Source organism: Apium graveolens, chromosome 9 (genome assembly GCF_009905375.1).
Source record: "Apium graveolens cultivar Ventura chromosome 9, ASM990537v1, whole genome shotgun sequence".
Classification (NCBI taxonomy): Eukaryota; Viridiplantae; Streptophyta; class Magnoliopsida; order Apiales; family Apiaceae; genus Apium; species Apium graveolens.
In genome coordinates, this window is record NC_133655.1 from 19,607,708 (window position 1) to 19,613,707 (window position 6,000).

Genomic DNA, 6,000 nt, shown 5'->3' on the forward strand with positions numbered 1-6,000 from the left:
AATGTAAATTCTGATAAGAAAACTGTTAACATAAACTCTGATGCTAAATCCGCTGCAAATGTTAACAAACTTAATAAGGCCAAAGGATCCAAGCAAGTCTGGGTCCTTAAAACTAATCATTAGTGGTCTTTGTGATTGTAGGGCAACAGGAAAAACATCCTAGTTCTGGACAGTGGATGTTCAGGACATATGACTGGAAATAAAGCCCTGCTATCAGACTTTGTGGAGAAAGTTGGCCCAGGTATTTCTTATGGAGATGGAAACATTGGAAAAACTCTGGGATATGGCAATATCAATCTTGGGAATGTCATCATTGAAAAAGTAGCTCTAGTTTCAGGATTTAAACACAATTTGTTGAGTGTTAGTCAAATATGTGACAGATGTTATCATGTGAATTTCTTTGAAGAACACTGTGAAGTTGTAAGCAAATCTACAGACAAAGTTGTTCTGAAAGGATACAGGCATGGTAACATTTATGAAGCCAAGCTTTCAACAAGTACGGATGGTTCTGCAATCTATCTGTTGAGTAGAGCATCAATTGAAGAAAGCTGGGATTGGCAAAACAAACTCTCTCATTTAAATTTTAACAATATAAATGAACTAGTCAAGAAAGATCTTGTGAGAGGACTGCCAAAATCAGTATTTGCTCTTGATGGCCTCTGTGATTCATGTCAGAAGGCAAAACAAAGAAAATCTTCTTTCAAGATCAAGACTGAATCATCAATTTTTGAGCCTTATCACCTACTACATGTTGATCTATTTGGTCCAGTGAATGTCATGTCTATTGCAAAGAAGAAATATGCTATGGTCATAGTGGATGAATTCACCAGATACACATGGGTGTATTTTTTGCACACAAAAAGTGAAATTGCGTCTATCTTAATTGATCATGTCAAACAACTGGATAAATTGGTCAAAGACTCTGTGAAAATCATAAGGAGTGATAATGGCACTGAGTTCAAGAATTTGATTATGGAAGAGTTCTGCAAAAACTATGAAATAAAGCAGGAATTTTCTGCTCCTGGAACTCCACAGCAAAATGGAGTTGTTGAAAGAAAGAATAGAACTTTTATTGAAGCTGCACGATCTATGCTTGATGAAGCAAAGTTACCAACCTACTTTTGGACTGAAGCTGTGCAGACTGCTTGTTTTACTCAGAATGCTACACTTATCAACAAGCATGGAAAAACACCATATGAGATGGTGAAGAAAAAGAAGCCAAATCTGAAGTATTTTCATGTATTTGGATGTAAGTGTTTTGTTCTTAAGACTCATCCTGAACAACTATCCAAATTTGATCTAAAAGCTGATGAAGAAATTTTTGTTGGATATCCACTTTCCACAAAAGCCTTCAGAGTCTATAATTTAAGAACAAGGGTAGTCATGAAATCTATCAATGTCTCTTTTGATGATAAGAAGATTACTGGACTTGAAGATTTCAATGATCATGATCAACTGAGATTCGAAAATGAAGTTTTAAATTCTGATTCTGTAAATCCTGATAGTCTAAATCCTGATACTGCAAACTCTGATGGATTAAACTCTGATGTTATTGAAACTGTGGTGACTACGCCAAAGGAAAATGCACTTGTGCAAGGGGAGCATACTGAAGATCCAACCACATCTCAAGAAGCATCAAAATCTACAACAGGCTCTTCAAGTTCTGATTCATCAAGCTCTGATGGGCCAAGTTCTGATAATTCTGGAAACTCGTGTTCTGATATTTCTGAAAACTCAAATTCTGAAGAATCCAACTCAGAGAGCATAATTTCAGGGGGAGCATCAGAAAATGTTGATGGAGACAACATGGATCATGGGGGAGCATCCAATTCTAGAGATAACCTTCCATCTGCAAGGAAGTGGAATAAAGCACATACACCTGACTTAATTATTGGAAATCCTGATGCAGGTGTCAGAACTAGAACAGATACATCAACTGAATGTCTCTATCATTCTTTCCTTTCTCAGACTGAACCAAAGAAAGTGGAAGAAGCTCTTTAAGATACTGATTGGGTGCAAGCAATGCTGGAAGAGTTAAATGAATTTGAAAAAAATAAAGTCTGGACCCTAGTGCCAAGACCAAAGAACATGTCTGTTGTTGGTACAAAGGGGGTGTTCAGAAACAAAACTGATAGTGATGGCATAATTATAAGGAATAAAGCAAGGCTGGTTGCAAAAGGATACTCTCAACATGAGGGAATTGATTATGATGAAACATTTGCACAAGTTGCTAGATTGGAAGCTATAAGGATATTTTTGGCTGATGCTGCTCACAAGAAGTTTAAAGTCTTTCAAATGGATGTGAAAATTGCTTTTCTTAATGGAGAATTGGAAGAGGAAGTATATGTTAAAAAACCTCCAGGCTTTGTAGATCCAAAATTTTCCAATCATGTCTACAGGCTTGACAAAGCACTTTATGGCCTTAAGCAAGCTCCAAGAGCATGGTATGAGACATTAGCTCAGTTTCTTCTGGAAAGTGGATTTAACAGAGGGGCCATTGACAAAACTTTATTCTACCTCAACCATGGAAAGGACTTACTTTTGGTGCAGACATATGTTGATGATATCATTTTTGGTTCTATAAATGACAGACTTTGTAAGAAGTTTGCCAAGCTGATGCAGTCAAGATATCAAATGAGTATGATGGGAGAACTTAGCTATTTTATGGGCCTTCAAGTCAAGCAGAATGAAGAAGGAACTTTTATTTGTCAATCTAAGTACACCAGAAATTTGTTGAAAAAATTTGGAATGCAAGATTGTTCAAGTGCATCCACTCCTATGGCCACTACAACAAAATTGGATAAAGATACTGGTAAATCAGTAGATATTACTGATTACAAAGGTATGATTTGCTCATTACTCTATCTAACTGCAAGTAGACTTGATATCATGTATGCTACCTGTCTTTATGCAAGATTTCAAGCAGATCCAAGAGAACCTCACTTAACAGCTGTGAAAAGAATTTTCAAGTACCTTAAGGGTACAGCTGATCTGGGATTGTGGTATCCTAGAGAATCAAACTTTAAGCTAATAGGTTACTCAGATGCAGATTTTGCAGGATGCAAAATTAACAGGAAAAGCACAAGTGGAAGCTGCCAATTTCTTGGAGGCAGATTGGTTTCTTGGTTTAGCAAGAAACAGAAGTCAATTTCCACATCAACTGCAGAAGCAGAATACATTATTGTAGGAAGCTGTTGTGCACAGACTCTGTGAATGAAGAATCAGTTACTGGATTATGGGTTAGAATTTTCTAAAATCCCTATTTATTGTGATAATCAAAGTGCTATTGCTATGACAGGTAATCCAGTTCAACACTCAATGACAAAGCACATCAGCATTAGGTACCATTTCATAAGGGAACATGTGGATGAAGGTACAGTGGAATTGCATTTTGTTCCAACAGATCAACAACTAGCAGATATCTTCACAAAACCACTATGTGAAGCTACTTTTACAAGATTGGTAAATGAACTTGGAATGGTTTCAGGTTCTTTCTCTAAATCTGCGTAGTTTATGTTCTGATACATCAGACTTTATGATCAGTATATACATATATTACTATCTTTGTGTATTCTGTGCTTAAATTGAAATTTGCTTAAGTGCTGATTGTTGTCTGATGTGAATTTCTAAACTCTGATAGTGATATGAATGTTTCTGTGACTATTCAATCCAATGAGGATAACTGTGCTAGATGCTGACCTAGTAGTCTTTAAAATACTAAAGATCCCATGTTTGAAGTAATTGTTTATGTGGAAATCTTTTAACACAAGCAAATTCTGATATTGAGCTTAGTTGAAGTTTACTTTGTGTATCTTATTACTAAGTCAAAAACTAGAATAGTGCTTCTTATCTGTTAAGTTCTGATGTTAGTAAATCTGATGGATATACTAAGTGCTGATAAACCTCTCTTATAAAAAGAAAATAAATAAATAAATATCAGGTACTCCTTTGAGATCTAGAGTAAAAATGTGGAAGGGAAGACCCAAGTGCATTGCTGGTATTAAGTAATATGCATTAGAAAAGCAAAAAAAATTCTTGGTGACTTTTTACACTCTATGATTACTGGAGAAATACTCTGATAACAGCATAAATTCTGATAAGCAGTCGTGACTCACTTACACTGAGAAGCCACTGTAAAATGTAATTTCAAAAGATGCATAAAATGAGCACAAAACAGTTGAGGCGGACTCATGCATGAACTCATTCTAAAGTAGGCTTCAGAATAATGACAGATTTTGAACAAAGTTCTTAGTTATGCCTTATTTCTAAGATGTACTGAAGTGAATCAGACTTTACTCTTTGTCTGATATTTCGCTTAATGCACACACATACACTCCATATGAATGATGAAAATTACTGTGGTGATAAATGTTATTTTCGATGAACAGTTTAAGTTTCAGTTGCATAAATTCTGAGGACAAGTTCTGATGGAAGTTCTGATGATTAAGTTCTGTTGAACCAATATCAGTATTTGTGTGAAAAATTACAGGAATAAACATTCACTTTTCGAGTTAAGAAGCCATATTATGATGACTTTTAAATTCTGATAATAATCAAGTTCTGATGCTGACGTGGCAGTATTTATTTACTTGATTTATTTTTGGTCATTACTTGAACGATCATATTTTTACAGAATATTGGTTTATGTGAGATAAAACAGTCATAATCATTATGGGTTAGTGGTTAGCGTGTATGTCTTGAAAAACTGCATGCACAAAGTAATTGTTATTATATCCCGTGCCCATTAACTCTGGCTTTAGATCTTTTACTGACTGTTATTATTACACATCAGTCTAGGGAGTCGAGGGGTCATTATTTTTACTTGTAATTATTACACATTCCTCGCGTCCCTTAGTATTCCATTGCCTATTTAAATGACTGATCATTCATCAGTAAAACCACATATGTTCATTTCTCTCAGACAATGACACATTTTAGTTGGTATTACTGTTATGACACAGAAACTGTGACTATCTTTCGAAATGGAATTCCGACTTCATATCCTATCAACAACATTCCATTCGTCATCTGGATTCAACTTCCAGAGAACATTAAAAATGATCTGTTGTCTTTCCAAAGAGAAGTTCATCTTCGTATTCTTAAACAGCAGGAGCAAATCATTCGTCTTGCTGTTCTCTTTATTGAAAGTAGGAAGAAGAATTAATTGTCATCCATCCGTTTCTCTTCACCATCAGCTTTGTAAGGCTTCTTAGACTAGGACTAAGGCTGTTGATGTTAAGAATCGTAGAATAGGCCTATCTTGTAATTTTTGTATGTAATTGATAAATTTCATAAAATGTACTCATCTGATATATCAATGAAATTTTCTTTAATTGCAAGATTTGTTATTTGTTTCTCAAATTATGTGACTATGCATGTTTAATTACAATTTATTAATCTTTACTTCATCGATTTTTAATTTTATTTTGTGATGAATATTTTGATTAAATTCTGTTGATTTGAAGAAACACCTGAGGAACAGGTTCAAACATCAGAACCTGTTGTTATAGAAGCCGAGAAGATCTCTTCTCAGAAAGATACTGTAACTGGGAGTTCTAGGCCTCTCAAAAGGCTTAGAAAGTTAAATCCTGATGATAAAGCTCCTACAGTGTCTCCACCTTTGAAGAAAATGAAAAAGCAAAGAGCTCACAGGGACACAGTTGAGTCAGATTCAGAAGAAGAGGAAGCAGCTAAGGAAGGGGGTCAGGAATCTCTGATCCCAACAGAACCAATTGTTATTGAATCACTTCCTTCTGCACAACCAGAAAACTGCTCAAGACAGAGTGCCTACATCTCCTGTGTCACCTATAATTGAACAAGTACATACTGAAGACCCAGGTACAAGTGCTGAAATTGATATTCATAACTTGATTGTGCCTGAGGTTCTGTACTTGGAAGCTCCAGCAACTCAATTCACTCCACCAACAACACCAATTCAAGATGCTGATTTCAATGAAGATATTCCAACTACACCAATTAAGAATCTGGATGATGAAAATC